The sequence below is a fragment of the Drosophila navojoa genome, chromosome X (assembly GCF_054131105.1).
Source record: "Drosophila navojoa isolate 15081-1374.11 chromosome X, UAZ_NAV_1.0, whole genome shotgun sequence".
In the NCBI taxonomy this organism is placed as follows: domain Eukaryota; kingdom Metazoa; phylum Arthropoda; class Insecta; order Diptera; family Drosophilidae; genus Drosophila; species Drosophila navojoa.
This window is the reverse complement of record NC_142895.1, coordinates 28,057,389-28,074,403: the sequence shown is the minus strand read 5'-3', so window position 1 is coordinate 28,074,403 and position 17,015 is coordinate 28,057,389.

The window sequence follows — 17,015 nt, the reverse complement described above, 5'->3', positions numbered from 1 at the left end:
GGCGTGCTGCAGATCTGTCCAAGTAGGGATGTGCGAATAATATGCTAAGAACAATTGATTTAAGGATACAAATTCTATATGTAGAAAGCTTACTCTCAGTACATTGGATTTATTTAACACAAATTACATAAATACCGAAGACATTTCTTGATTGAGGCAAGAAGAGACCTTAGCATCCATAATCTGTTTTAATCATCCTACTTAAGCTTTCACTTGTCATAGCCTACTGCAGATACTTGGCATAGGGTATACGAACAGAATATTCAATTTGGACAGCGATTTACCATCATTCGGTCAAAAGGGCTGCTTGCTCGCGGCCCCAAAGCTTGCCAAGTAGTTGTTCTTTGACAGCAGAACTGTACAGAGCGGCCCGCGGCAGTGCACTGGAATAATATAAACATTTGTCGTTATGCGGCGCAACAAGAGAAACGCAATTGGTGTTGCCATTGTAGAGAAGGCTTCCCTATGTTGATAAGATATTGCTGATATGGCTGATATATAGTATAAGAGCTGGATTGGGAAGATATAATATTATTGCATATATAAGTTTGATTTACAGCTGATACCCTACACAGAGCTATATAACTAGTTGATGATAACGCTTTGGTTTATTTGGCACAGCGAAGTCAATATATTACAGAAATTGATAAATAGCGAACGATTTTTAGACAATAAGAAAAGATTTTCTATGATACACAGCTGACAAACAGATTTTGTTATCTACATAATTTACAATTTATTTAACAAATTGTTATTTAATATTTGATGCACTTAGTTGATTTTAAGTGTTACCCAGATATTTGTCCATCCGTCCGTGTGTCCGTCCTTATAACCGTATATTCACGTAACCGCCCCTCCGTCCATCTATCCGACAGTGCTTTCATGTATTTCTCTATCCGTCCGTCTGACCTTTCTTACATCCGTATGCCCATCTATCCATTCGTCCCTCCACTTATCCGGCTTTCTGTCCATCTTCACAGCCGTAAGTACATCTATCCCTCCGTCCCTTCACTTTACCGCCCGCCTTTCTGTCCGTCCATCCATCTATCCGTCTGTTCGTCTTTATAGCCGTATGTCTCTCCGCCACTCCACGTTTCCGCTCGTCCGTCTGCCAGTCTTTGTCTTCATTCACCCGTCTGTCTGTCCGTTCCTCTGTCCATCTGTCAGTCCATATGAACGCTGTGATCTCGTATCTCATATGCCAACTGTATGTATGTTATGTATTTATGAACTAACCTAAGAATTCTACATAGGTATCTCCTAGTCGAGCAGACCCGCCTGAAGCACTCTTGTTTCTTATTTATGCCTAAACCTCAAAGCGTTTCATTTATTGCAAGTCAAGCCAGGAGTATTATGGTCAGCCATCAAACTTATTTCAATTGCTGTAAGATCTACGGCTTTGCAAATGGCGCAAACTGTTAAAAATGTAAGTTTTCGTTTAGCCCTCAAGAAGTATTCATTAACCACAAATGCTCGGCGAGCAGCGACCTCAAGATATAAATAAAAATACAAAAAGTAAAGGCGATTGCCAGCCGAAAATTTCATAAAGCTGACTGCAGAGCAGACAGAACAAACTGGATGATGATGCTGGGCGTGGCTGGGTTGTGGGCGGATGGTTAGGTCTCCACAGTTTGGTCGACTCGTTCAACAGGCCCAAAGCTAAATCTACAAAAATGTCACAGAAAAACCGCATAGAACACAAAAGTTTAAACTTTTGCAGTGGGCGTAGCAGCTGCTTTGCCTTTTATTTGGGCAACAAGCTGCGCTCCATTTCGTTTTTTGTATGCTGTATTGCGGGAGGGGACGGGGAGCAGCAACATGAGCAGCAAGGGGAGCTGACTGAGCACACAGACGCGACGGAGCCCAGCGTCTTTGCATAAATGCAAAATATATGCAAAGCTCAAACTGTGCGAGCCATGAAAATCTGATGCCAACCGAAAGCAACTGTCTGCGTGAGCCCTAAGCGGGTTACGGCAGGATACGGAGGATGCAGGTTTCAAGGCGGCGACGTGCTGGTCAGTGGGTGTGTGTGCGGGTGTGCGGGTGTGTGGGTGTGTGGGTGTGTGATATGTTCGCCTGCAAGACTTGAGACATAAATGCGGCAGTTGCATTGTCACAACAGCAACAATGCGAGTAGCAATCAGAATCACAGTTGCGGATGTGAGAGCAACGAAACTTAAGAGCGCGAATAGAAAGAGTTTAAAAAATATACCATACAATTTTGGTATAGCAATAACTTCTAGGCAAGATAGCCCATTCACATGGACTAAAGCTGAAATGCTTGTATTAGAATTTCTTTTAAATGAACCTACATATACATATACATATATCAAGGATGGTATCGAGTACCTAGTATCGAGTATATCCCTTTGACACCATTCATAGTTTTTTTTAGGATGTGAGCCCACGCACTTCTTGCCTGCTCAACTGTTAATGGTTCGCTTTGATAAGTCATCTGTGGAGTTTGGAATTCTTTCACATCTCCATCTATCGATATCGATAATTCGTATGCCCGTTTGGTTGGCCTGATAGCGGGAGCAGTGCTTCCATTCCGATGACCAGCTCGGGTCGACACGGCGCGCAACGGGCGCCAGCAATTGCTGGCGGACAAGATGAAACGGAAGTTTTTGTGCGCCGGCAGTCGACGGCGACGTCGTTGGTATTGCTTTTCCTGTTGGCTGTTTCGTTTTTATTTGACAGTGCAAAACTTTGTCTGGAGCCCGACTTTTATGTGGCTCAAAGGCAGGCCCTGGGCTGCGGGCAAAGGTGGCCGGCCCCGGGCGGCGGGTGGCTGGGAGAGGGTCCATTGTGCAGCTTGAATGCCCGCTGCGGCCAGGAAGAGGCATTGCATAACTTGAAGCAGCTGCTGCTTCTGCTGCTGCTGCTGCAGCACCAGGAGCTCGCACAAGTATCTGTTGCAATGTCACCAACTTGCAATGCGATGGCCCGCCCGCCTGGCGGGGCAAACGATAATGAATAATGTTGGCTGGCGATAATGTTGGCGCCTGTTTGGCTTCGGGTTCCGTCAGCAGCAATTCTGCTCATCGCTGTCAGTGGGCCAAACGCTGCCCACCCACCCCGCGCTGCACCGCCACCTCTGCCTCCACCTGCTGGCCAGCCTAATACAAGTCAACGGTGGCGAGTGCTGATAAAATGCCCTGTGGCCGTTGTTGAATTTCCATGCACAATGCTCTTTCGCATCGGACTTGGACTTTGCTCTTTTACCATTGATTCAATGTTATGAATAACTTTTCAAAAATAACGCCACTGCCCCTCCGCAGCAGCGCCGGCAAAAGTTTACAGTTTTTAATTGAAATTTCAAGCCGTTTCTCCTGCCAGCAGCCCGGCAGGTGGCTGCGACAAGAATTATGTTGCCGAGGCGGCGGGGCTGGAATTAGTAACTGACGCCCAAGCCCCAGCTCCAGCTCCAGCTCCAGCCTCAGCCCCAGACCCAGACCCAGTTGCAGTCCTGCGCTGCGCTACTCACGAAAAGAAATTGTTTTTTTCTTTCCACACCACAAATGCAATCGAGCAGAGCGGGCCAGGTACCATTATGTACATACATACATACACATAGCCGTGTGTGCGTGAGTGTGTGTATGTGCATTCAGTTGTGCTCATGCAAATAGTAGTGCTGCATTCCAAATGCAACGGACTTTTTCCGTTGTGCTACAAAAAAAAATAATAATAATAATAAATAAAATCCCAAAATGTGTATACGGAATAGAATGCAGTGAAGAGAATTAGGAAAAATACCGTTACTTTCAATTCAGAATTCATTTGTTTCTGCCAAATTCATAGAAAGATATATTCAAAATAGGCTGTCCACAGAAATAATATTGCTAGATGTATTATAATTGAGATACAGAGAATATACCTACATAGGTATGTATATAGTAAATTGAAAACCGAATGACATCACTACAATCGGGCGCGTTTTAATGAAAATTTGCTCCCACTTTATGTTTATACCTGGCGTTGAAGTAAAAATGGATTTTTAGTTACCGACTTATCTCGCCCCCCTCGGCGGAAACATATCATTTTTGTAATTTTTTGCTCCAAAATTTCTATTTGCATCCCCAAAAATGTCTGCAAATTTTTTATGGGTCACTGATGACCTTTGCTTTAAACTTCTGAATTTACAGATTTATCCGATTTGCCACTTCTCTTGTCAACGTAAGTATACATCCCGAATTGCAGCTCTAGCATCTAAATTAATCGCATTTGCCACGCCTCTAGTTGACACTCTCAGAACGTATGCAAGAGTATATGTTCATAATTTCAATTTTCTAGTTTCATTGGCGGCAAGAAGGAACGCCCAACAAAGTATGTGTGAAACTTAATGTTTTCCCTTATTATTTTTATTACGATATCTGGTAAGCAAAGTTGAAGAATTAATATATTTTCCAATTTCTCTAGGCAGAATTCTTAAATGAATTTTGTAATTCTACAATATTCTTGTCTTATCAGAAATAACATTTAACCAAAAAGCTGAAGGATCTTGTAGCTGGAGATTTGCGCCTGAAATATCATACAAACCTGTCAGTCGATGTAATGAATTAACCAAGGAATGCATTTAAGGATTCTTTTCGGCCTTAGGAAAAATCATGAAGCTTTTCAAATGGATTGACCAGCTATTGTATAAACTGAGTCGACAATAACCGTTAACCTTAGTGCTATTTTTGTGGGCCCAGCTGTATATAGATGAATCAATTTTGTTTCTCACTCAGTAGCGAGGTGACTGTTGAGTGCCTAATAGATTTATTCACACTTGCTCCATTAAATAATAAATTATTCTCTGTCGCCAAAGATCTCCTGCTCCCACCCAAGATATGTCGTAGATTCTAAGCAGTCTCAAATAGTCCCAACTGCCTCATGGCTGACTTTGCAGTTTGCCAATGCTTTGCATTGCAATTACACAATCCTTTTAATTAACTTTCCCATGAAGCAGACACGAAGTACATGACAGCGACGTTTGCCAGTGGCGCTATGAAAGCGTGTCAAAGGTTAAATTGAAATTGCGCTACCTTTTTGGGCGTTGTACAACTGAATAGCTCAGTACAATGCGAACACAACAGATTGTTCATGAGTGATTGCATAACCGAGCAGAGAGCTGCATTCATAGTCTGTCTGCACAGTTCACTAATCACTGAATGAGTTCAGTAGTTCATTCGAATTCGAATGACCCGCCCGAGAGACGATGCACTGAGCGAAATCGAGGCAGCGTCTGCTGTGCCTGGCGCGTTAAATCGGCGCGAAATTCATTCAAATTACAGCTAAATTAGCCTTATCACGCATAAGTGATTCCTCATCGACAGACACTCAGGCTGGCTCTGCACTCGCCTTTTCGAGCAGTGCACGCCCGATGATTCTGCTCCCCTTTCTTTCTTTCTCCCACTCCTTCTCATTGTCTGCGCTACTTCGCTGTGACGCCAGGGCGCCCCCACGCGTGCTGGGGGCTAACCATGCCTGGCGCATAAACATGTTATATTTATGCTTCAGTTCACAAAGCCAAAAGCACACGATAATTCACAACTTCATCGAGTACGTATGAACGTGAGTGCGTGTGCGTGTGTGGGTGTGTGTGTGCGTGTGCGTGTGTGTGCACAACATCGCCATCAAGGGAGCATCAAGACGGGGCCGTCTAAATCGTTTAATCGAAAAAGAGCTGGAAAAATTTTATCGCACGCTAATCACAAATCGCAAATCGGAAATGCGATTATTTTTGTTAACACACGCTCACACGTACACTCCAGTAATCGCACACACACATGACCCCCCCTCACGCACGCCGAAGGCTCGCGGTTACTCTCGAGTAGGCAGTGGCTGAGCTGAAGGGGGCTAAGATGCGACTAAGATGGATCAAGAGCCGAGACATACAGCTCAAACTGAAAATGTGGAGTAAGCATCGTTCGATATACTAAAAAGTTTTATTGGGATCACTGTGGCTAAGATCCTTGAAGGTTGCAGAATAAGAAGTGCAAGTGGGAGAAGGTGGCGTCATCTTTAAAGACAGGAAACTCATTTCAGTCCATGATATAGTTCATATATTATCAGCTTCAATTTAATCGATTCGTTTCCATTAATTATTCATATTTGCATATATTTTATATCTTGAGATTCATATTTTAGAATATTCGGAATCACATTCAGATTCGTATTCATAATTCACTTCACAATAAACTTCACATTATCTTCAGATTCACACTTACATTCACATCCACATTCAAATTAAGAGTCATTCTCAAATTCGGACTTCTGATTCACATTCAATTCATATTCGGACATTCATATTCATATTCACATTCATACTCATATTCACATTCACATTCATGCTTACTTCACATTCATATTCAGACAGATTCGGATTCAATTTCAAATGAACATTCAACTTCACATACAGACTCATATTCACATTAGCATGCATATTCACACTCACACTCATATTCACATTCAATCTTACCACTATAACTATATCATTTTTTCCTCTGCTCTAAGCTTCTCTTATCGCGGATTGGGCTGAGAATCCTTTCCGTCGCGCCCTTGAACTAAAAAAAAAAAAAAAAAAAAAAAGAAACACGGACGCACACATCGCATTTCAATTGTCAACAATGTGCTTTGCGCCGTACAGTGCCTAATGTGAATGCATCAGCATGGAGCCCAGTCGAGTCGAGCCGAGTCGAAGAGAGGGGAACGGAGCGGTGCCAGTAGCTGCTTTATGCCATTGTTCCCATGCTCCCGGCCCGGTCTTATAAATGAGGGGGATAACGCACATCATGCGCGTACTTTTTGTTTGCGCTGTGCATAAAACGCGAATCCCAAAATTGATTTCTTTTCTATTTAAATAGACGTCGCCCTGGCCACCCACCCCCGGCTCCAGCCCCATTCGGGAGCCATATTGCGGCGTTAAAAGTCGCTCGTACGGGTGTCTTTGGCACACGTCAAACGGCAATTGTATAGGCAGTTAAAGTAAAACGACGACGCGTCGACGAGGCGAACGACGGGAAATAAATACCCCAAATAAACAGTGGAGTACGTGTGTAACGAATGTTGTATTTCCCCCCGCCCCTCTGTTTCTTCCCCATTTCTTTTTCGCATTTTCCTTTTTATACGAGGCGTCGTCTAAAATTCAGCCCGAAATGAGGCAGAAACGAGAATCAGAATGTGTGACAGAGCTCATTAAACGGGCTTGCTCTCAGTATGTGGGATACTAACTAACTAGTTAGTTACCTTTGAGAGTGTGTGCGTGTCACAGAAATAATGATTCATAAATCATAATTTGATATGCCTGAAGCTGCTCTATGCTCTAGTCAGGATGATCAATTTAAGTCCACAGACAGTAAATCTTGGAACCAGGAATTCTCCGAGCCGATTAGCAGCTGATTGTGGATGTTGCATTTATTGGCATAAAATTGAGCTCTCTTATTTAAAATCGCATATGTTAGTTAATGTCGAAGCATATCTATTGCTTGTAGTTAATTTCGCAACTGTCGACTTCCTCTGGGAGCACAAGTAGCACAACTAAGGGTGATCTAGTTAGGACTGCTCCACTAGGAGGTACCCAAACCCTGCTTAGAGCTAATATTCTCATTATTTTACTTATTTTTGCATACGTACAAGCAACTCATGCGCACACGCATGCATCCCCATGCGCATAAGCACGCGCTTTGCTAACTGTGCAGTTGACGCACCGACTGCGCTTTGAAAGCAATATTTCTTGTAGAAATCAAACTTTTAAAACATGATAGAGATGTATCTATTTGTTTCAAAATGACTCTACACAATTAATCTAAGTCTCTAGCTCTAAGAATATTTTTTTTAATTAAACTTAAAAAGGAAATCGACTTGCCTTGTTGCCCTGATTAAGAATTTACACCGTCACATAGATTTTCACAAAATCGCTATACCCTGAATTCCCATTTTCAGTGTATTAATAAATGACTTAAATAGAGACCACATGAGAGTGGAAAGGCCGTAATATTGAATTCTAGATTATATCTACTTAGTGGCAGGTGGACAGAATACATATACAATAGATTCAGAAGAGTCCGTGGGAAAGACTGCCTATTCGCCATTGTCAATGTAGCAAGTCCTGTGTAAAACTTTGACAAAGTCTTTGCTGTTTGGTGGCGTGAGCATACATATTTCAGCAGTTGCTCGTAACAAATTATTTTACGGTCTCAAACTTAGAATTACGCCGAAGAAATTGCTACAAATTGTTGAAATTTGAACACAAATTTTTCTTCTATTCGTCAGAGTGTTACGGGTAAAACAATCATCAGATGTGACAGATCGGATCTGAGTATATAGTGTTTTCTGCAACATCCTGAGTTTGGGCTGCGAAAGAGTATCCTGCAGGCGGCAACGCCCGACTGCTGCTTTTTCTGCTTTTGTAGTAGCTGATCAATAAACATAGTTGTCTACGCGCTGCATCGCGATAGCTCCGTTTGCCAACCGAGCAAGCATTTGTAATCAAAGGCAGGAAATTTAAACAGCCGCAAAGCAGGAATTCCCATAAATTGTGAGTGAATGAGAACTGAGTAAAACAAGCTCTCAATATCGAATCAATAAAATATTGCATAGGAATAAAATTATGGAGGATATACCATAAATATGACATTACTTTCATTTAAAAGAACTGTAGGAGTCAAGAGAAATCATCCCAGCGTTTCCTGGACTAAACAATAACGTTCACTTATGTTTCTACAAAATCTATCTCAAGACATTTCCCATTGATAGCAAGACTTTGCGTTGGCCTTAACAATGTGTTCAGCAGCTTCGCTTTTGGCTCTCGCTACGTCTCTCCTATTTCGAGCACCGTTTGACTTATGGCCATGCCATTTTTAAATGCAACTCAGGTGAATTCTTAGCCCTCGATAGGGGCTTGACTGTGACGTTTTCACCTCTAATTGTCACACGCACACTCTCCCACGCACACACACACACATCGATTATCCGTAGAGTTGATGAGTCTGGGGCGCGACTTACGCGACAAAGTTGATCGCCTCGGCTGATGCCTTTGGCAAATAAACACAGCAAGCGATTAACACGCACGCACCAAATATTTGGGAATGGAGGTGAGGATGGCGCTCCGGCACTGGCTTAAGGCGTTTTTTGTTTTTGGGTCGGGGCGAGAGGCCTCTGGGGCTGTGAGGCAGGCGGGAACGTGGCGCGACAAAGGTGACGACGACGATTACTTTTGCTTGGTTTTGTTTTACTTTGCCTGCTCATTGACTTTGTCATATGTGAGTTGTTATTGTTTACCGAGGTGTGGCTGGGCTGCAGTCGACCCACTCCCACCCCCGCGCTCTCTCGCTCCCTCGTGTCCTTTGCCATCCTGACACTTGCGTGTCAACTTTTTTCGCTCACACATTGCCAATATTTCGAGGACTACCGAAGGGTAGGACCTTTTCGGCACTGGATGTGTAACACCTTAGGTGTCCCCAAGTGAATTGCCTGGAATATTTGGGAAGGCTCTCATGAACTACTTGGTCCTCTACTCTCACAGATCTCTTGAACAAACTCTGCCATCGCAAGTCATCGCATCGGCATTGAGCTAGGGTATCTGGGCGTCAGCTCTGCTACACCCACTTTACTTCCCGTTTTCTCCCTTCTCTTTTAATGCTACGTCGGAAGAGGAGCATAAAAAATGTGCTAAGGCGACAATGGCAATTAACATGCAACAGCAACAGCCACGCCCATCGTTGCGTTAGGGTAAGCTGTTTATGCGACAATTCGTTAGGTATTTTGACTATGGATAGGAAATAGCGACTTTTGGCTGCGGGCTCCGTGTCCTTGAGAGGAAGACTGTAATCAAATTTTATGCCAGACACTTGAGCCAACGAGTCAGGCGTCTCTCCGGCTTGCCGGGTGCGCTGGCATTGGCTCGCATTTGCAACTGCATAAAAGCCAATTTGCCATACCTGCAAATAGCTGTGCGTGACAATTTATTACCACAGCGCACACGATTTGTGCATCAATTGCGAGACAATCTATACACCAGCTGGAGCAGGAGCAGGAGCTGGAGCTGGGACTGTGGCGGGCACTAGAAATGGGGAGTCGATGCCAAGCATAGTGCCTAGGCACAGCCATTTTAGCTTGGCTCTCCTCCATGATTATTATAAACGCTCTCCAGACACATGAGCTATGCAACTAAGACGTGGCCGTGCCAGCACCTGTCGAAGCTGCACCAGCAGCAGCAGCAGCAGCAGCAGCAGCCAAGCTCCCTTTCATAGTTTGCCACGCATTCCGTATCATGGCCCACTAGTCTGCCGGGCACAAAAAATAAAATAAAGAAATGAAAGAGGAAGAGGAATGGGAAGGGAAAGACGAGGGGGCAGACGCTGTGGCCGAGGGAAAACGATGGCGAGAAGGCGCCGCAAAGGGGGTGTCTATATGAAAAAACCAAAACTAATATTTTAGCGCCATAAATCATAAAATGAAATAGAAATGGCTGTAGCCACAATTCTTCCCCGAGTGCGCTGCGAACGAGGGAGTGAAAAGGGCGTTAAGGTAAAGTACTTAAAATAAACAACTGGGAATGGAAAATGAAAGGCACGGGCCAAAAGACTTTTGTACCTTGCCAGCACAAAGGTGAAACAGAAACCAGCTGGAGGAGCTGCTTACATATGGAATGAGATAGAAATTTAACACTGCATTCGAATGATGAATGCAACCGAAGTTTTTATAGTTCAGCGAGTAAATGATATATTGGTTGGCCTTATACAAATTATTGACCAAGTTAAAGAGCTGCACAAAAGCGTTAAATAAATACATTCCATTTTGTATTAATTCTATTATTAAAGGTTTTTATATTGATATAGATAATTTTCTATACGATATTTATGTGGACTGAAAGAGCTGAAAGCTCTGTTCAAACATTGTAGTTTAATTTTTTTTTTTTTTTGGCAATAGGAGTTCAGAAATATTAGTAATAAGAGTGGGACTTGTAATAATAACAAAAGTATTAGTAAGATTAAAAGTATTTATTGTAACTACCGTAGTAGAAGTTACATTAGCAAGAGAAGTAGTAGTAGTATTTGGTGACGTAGTAGTAGACATAGTAGTAGTATTAGTTGAAGTAGAAATATAATTGATAGTAGTAATAGTTGAAATAATAGTAGGAATAGTAGAAGAATTAGTTGAAGTAGTAAAAGAATTAGTAGTAGTAGAAATAGTATTAAAATAGTTGTAGTAAAAATAGTAGTAAAATAGTAGTAGTATAAATAGTATTAGTAAAATTTAAGTGGTAGAAGTATTAGTTGAGGTGACCGTTGTAAAAATTAGTAGTATTAATTGAAGTTGAGTAGAAAAAGGAGTGAGTAATAAAAGAGGTAGTAGTTGTAGTTGTAGAAAAGTAGCAGTAAAAGTAGTAGAGCAACTACTGGTGAATGACAAAATAAGTTGATATATATACTGTAAGGAGTAATAGTAGAAAGAGTAGACAAAGTGCTAACTAGAGAAGTGGAAGAAGTGATAATAATGGAAAACGATAAACAATATTCTGAGAAATAGCAGAACTAAAAGTTGCAGAAATAATAACAATTTAAACAGCAGTAATTAAAGCTTCAACAGTTGTAATAGTAACTGTGGTAATATATACATATATCAAACACTACAAACATGACAGTTCGAAGAGAGTTCCATCTTTCCACTTCTTCTTCCGCGCCTGCATTCAATCTGAGATTCCTACTAATACAACAACGTACTTCCCTCTCAGTCGCTCAGTGAACGATGGACTCTGATCTATAAAGGGTATTTCGCTTTATTAGTTAAGTATTCCGATAGGATTGGGCAGCGAACGCATGTAAGTGTCAGTGTATAATGGACTTTGATTATCTTTTGTTGTTCACGTTCACGTTGCAAGGGGTCTAACGGCATTTAGTATCCCTCTTTCATTGTCATAAGTGCAGTTTACATTCAATCCAAACACTCATCGGATGCGGCGTCGGCGTCGGCGTCGTCGATGGCGATGGCAACTGGAGTTCAATCGATTTCTATCTGCAATTGCATAAATCGTTTTGCCACATGCACCGCAGCGATCTGCTGGCTGCTGGCTGCTGTCTGTTGCCTCTGGGCGTTGGCGGGGCCGGAGCTGGGGCGTTGTTGTGGGAGCTGGGGCCGCAGCATAAGTATAAATTCTAACGGCCAGTGACCGGCGGCAAGAACTTTTGGACGCGCTGCGCGACTCCCTCCTGCCCGCCACCACCATCAGCAGCCCCACCGACTGACAGCGTTATTTACTGCTGCTAATTTCGTAGCATGAGCCACAGCGCTGACCCGTACACATGAGCCATGGGGCATGGGGCATGGAGCACGGATCGGGGCGAATGAGTTCACATGACCGAGATTTGCATATTTTGATGATACATAGCCAGACTGTGATGCTATGCTAGGCAACTGTGTAGGCTGGGGATATTGTTGGCTCCTTTGCACTCGGAAATTTATGCAAAGCCGTAACCAAAAATCGCGCCAAAATTCTAAACGCGGTTTTGTGTCTGCATATTTTAATTTCCTCTTTTGTGCCGCTGCCTGGCCGGCATCCTGCAACTGCTGCCGTTAACATCCGGCTTCCGTGTGACCTGTAGCCCGCCAGCGTCGTGCCCCAATCCGTAGTCCTATTTTGGCTCGCCCCAGTCAGACCCCAAAGGGAATTGCCGAAAACACCTAGACAACACTAATGCAATGTCTTGTCTAAAGTTACAGCGTTCCATCTGCTATCTGAAAGCAATTATTTTTCTCCTTTGTAATTGTGAGGGCGCTCTCTCTCTCTCTCTCTCTCTCTCTCTCTCTCTGTCTCTCTCTCTCTCTTTAATTCTCTCTTTATCTCTCGGTCTCTCCCGTTACGACCCGTCACATTATACCCACGTAAACAGTATCATAATTTCATGCTGACAATAAAAAACAAACTGTAAGTTCGCTAGGGTAAAGTACGTGTCCATGCACTACCGGAGATACTCTGACCCTCCGGAATATCATGTATCCAAGTGATCGATTCCACTACACCATGGATGAGTTTACCTAAAGTACAAGTCTTATCGCAAGCAAGTGACGCATGTGCACTAATTTTTTTAAAGTGAAATTTGCGACTTAAGAGCTTTCCACATATCAGCGAAATAGTATCAATGCCACGTCATATACTTGGAATAAATGGCTAAATCATGGAAATGTCTGACCAGACTTTAAACTACGGTCCTCAAGTTCGCGGAAGAGAGTGCTTTTTGTAGTTTCACGCGGAGTGGAGCTAAAATAAATTTCGGAATATAATTTATGAAGAGTTCATTCAAGTTTCGGCCAGCGGACGCCGTCGGTTCCGTCGGTTCCGTCGGTTCCGTCGTGCGATTTGATTTTGGCAGACAGCTTTGTCTGTGCCGTCGCGAATTCTTTTTGGCCATGCGCTTTTGGCCAGCAAGTTTTTTGCGTATCGTCTGTAATCCGATTGCTGTGCGGCAAAAAGTAATTTTTTGCGGCAACGATGAGTCGCAAACGGAATGGCCAGCAGCGAACCAATCGCATTTGAATCAACCGAGTCTCGAGCCGCTGATTGTCCGTTTTGATTGAAAGCGCGGCATCTGTTGCGGCGACAAATTAAAATATAGTTTCGAAATCAATAAGCAAGTTGAATAACAACATATTGGCCAGTGCACTGGCCACCCAAAAAACCAGCCAAGCTACGCTAAATGCCAAAAGTCCGCAAATCTGTTAAGGCCCCCTGCTGGCTCCTGGCTGCTGGCTGCTGTCTGCTGGCTCCTGGCTGCTGGCTCCCCTGTGACCTAACCCAATGACCTGGCATAAGACCTTTGCTTCAAAAATGTTGTTACCGTGCCTGTTATCCTCGGCCGTGTTGTCCTGCGCCTATTAATAACGTCGCGTTTTGTGGCCGCCTGAATGCCCTCCTGGATGCTGTCAGGAGGCAGCAGGATATCCGGCATTTATTTCGTTAAAGCAGCCGGCTTTTTATGTGTGTGTTGCGTCCGGGTGATAAGATGCGTCCAGCCGGCGCTACAGCCAGACCAAGGGAGAGCGAGAGCGAGACGCAGAGAGAGAGGGAGAGCGAAAAACAAACACACACCGAAAGACTAGCTACATACGCCAGCAAATTCAAATGGGAAATGAAATAGATTTTTATCGCTTTAAGGCGAGCGAAACAGCCGGAACATAATGCTTATTTGGCCTGTTGGAGCACTCGGAAATCCATTTTATCATCTTATTATATTATCATCTTCTCTCTCTCACTCTCTCTGATTTTTTGTTTGCCTTCCGAAATATTATTTGTCTGGCATAAATGCGATATAACGTAAATTGTCGGCGCGTTACGCTGAGCACCTTACAATGTTTCAACAACATGCAAGGAATTTAAAAAGATCACTTCCTGATTTATTTCCCTGTATCTAAGTCTCATTCTTATTCTCGGTATCATGCTGAATCTGCTTCTCTTTCTCACTCTCGTTCCCATTCCCATTAATTTTTATTCTTATTTTTATCTCACTGTCTTTCTCAGCTTCATTCTCTCTTTTCTACTTCCATCTTTCTCTTTTTTGCAGATATTCAAAATTAAGTATATCTAAAAGAAAACGGTGGAAATCAGTCTACATTCTGATATAGAAATATATAGAAAACCAGCTCTGATAAATAAATGATTCATAAAGCTATTGTAAACGCATTTTTAATATATTTTCTAAGCAACGTAATCATCCTCGGCAAGCCCCTGCCAATTAATCAGTATAGAAATTGTTTGTTTGCTGAATGATTTTCTTCAAATGTGATACGAGAGGAGTTCTCGGATAACTTAACGTGCGTTAACCTTGCATATGTGACTCAATCGACCGTGATTGAGTAAGTAGTAGAGCTGAAAAGGCAACAATATTTCTCCATCACTCACTCGATGGGCTGTTCTCGGTGGACACTTGAGAGTGCCTACCTCTAGACGACACTTAGCAGTCTTCCAGCTGCCTCCCACGACACACTTCCGCATGGATGGGCTCCCACATAACTTAATTTCCACTCGAGTGGATGCCAGGACGAGGCTGTGAGTAACGGTACTCGCCCCGCTCGCCTGCCCGGCCGTCTGTCCGTCTGTTTGTCGGTCTTTCTGTCTTGCTGTCTGTTTGCAATCGCTTTAGAGGAAAGTCAATTAATAAGCAGATTGAGTAAATTAAGTAGTATTTCCCATGCCTACCTTCACCCTGCATCTCTCTTTTATTTATATTCCTCTCTCGCCCCACACATACACACACTCTCCCCAGCTTGTGCCATTAATTAAGTTGTGTGTGAAAGTTTGATTTTTGCATCTGGCATTCAAATAAATACGCGCTCTCGACAACAAATAAGAGGCGCGCCAATAATGAACCAGCGGAACTTAATTTTGATTGAACAGAGACTCACTTGTGCACAAAACAAACCTATGAAAGAGTTAAATATTCTTGAGCAATCTATGAAGTTCTCAACAGAGTGAAGACGAATGAGAATCATTTATTCATTGAAAAAAACCTATTTCAATTCTTTGCAGTTTTTATGGATCAAGAACTTGTGGAATTTATTTCCTTTATACAAACAACAGCCATTCTTCTGATAAAAATGTAAAGAAATGTAACCATACTCGTAATCTCCACCCTTCTTAAAAGATAGAAACCAGCCCATATCAGTAGTCCATATGAAAGTGACTTCTGCCAATACCGCTTCAGACATGTTGATCTGCTAATCTGGCTGCCAATGAAAACAGACGTCGTTTTATCGTTGAAACTCTATGTAATGAGCATAAAATAAGTAAGTAAGAATGATCAGCACTAATAAGTCAATGACTATATATTCAACTCTTGCTAGTTAGAACTACAGATTTTTAAATTTTAATCTCAATTAAGTTTCCTTGTAATTACTAGTTTTTTAGTGATATTGGTGAATTTTAATCACCAGCTAATAGCCCTCTTCATGGCAAAAGGAACTATTCTCAGTATATATGTACGTTCCAGTAGCAATTCAGAATTTGTATTCCACCAAATAATCAACTGTAGATTTTCTAAATACGTACACACGAGGTAATAGAAATATGCTATTTATATACATTGCCACAAAATCGATTTGTGTTGAGGTAATAAACAGGTATTTATGACAATTTTAACTACATCACAATTCACACTTACCGCTGTCGTTCGATCCCATTAAAAATAATTTGTGTATTATGCTATTTACACAATTGTTTATTAGGCGAATTTCTATATTTAAATTTTGCATTCTATGCGGATTTTATACAAACATAATAAAAAGTCAATTATTTTGAATATATTATGTTTCATACTTCAATTACAAATCTGGCAGGTGTGAAATTACATGGAGAAAAAGTAATTTCGCATTCCAATATTTATTTACACACATTTACGCATCTAGTCAAAATATCCAAGTAACAATGTCTGAAGCAAACTAATACATATGTACACATGATCTTGAGTAGAAATCAGATTTTTGTATGTTCGGTTATCTTAGATTAGATAATTCACAAGATCCTAAATATATTGATGGCAACCAGAAATTTAATCGATTATTAAATTATATGATTTATTGAAGCTACGCGATCATCAATCCCAATTGATCTTGGATATGTAATCGGTTAACCAATAATCAAATGTTTTTCTTAGTATTTGTATGACGTAATACATAATACATGACATAGCAATAAATTTGAAATAGTTTGGTATAATCGATTATTATTTAAATTAATCATAACCAATTAAATTGCCAATGGAAGCAAAATAGTCGATTATTTTTTGATTAATCGTGCTATTACTACCTAAATACATTGTTATTGAAACTACCGTATATAGCTGCAATATATGTACATATTTCATACTACGAATCTATTTCAGACTTACGAATGTGCAAGTGTGACTATATTTTTATTGGAAAGCTTCCTCAATGATACATACGAAAATAATACAATATAATAAAAATAATAATATTTAAGGAACAAATTCAATCAACCAATACAAAAATAAAACAAATAAAATAAAAATAAAATAAGC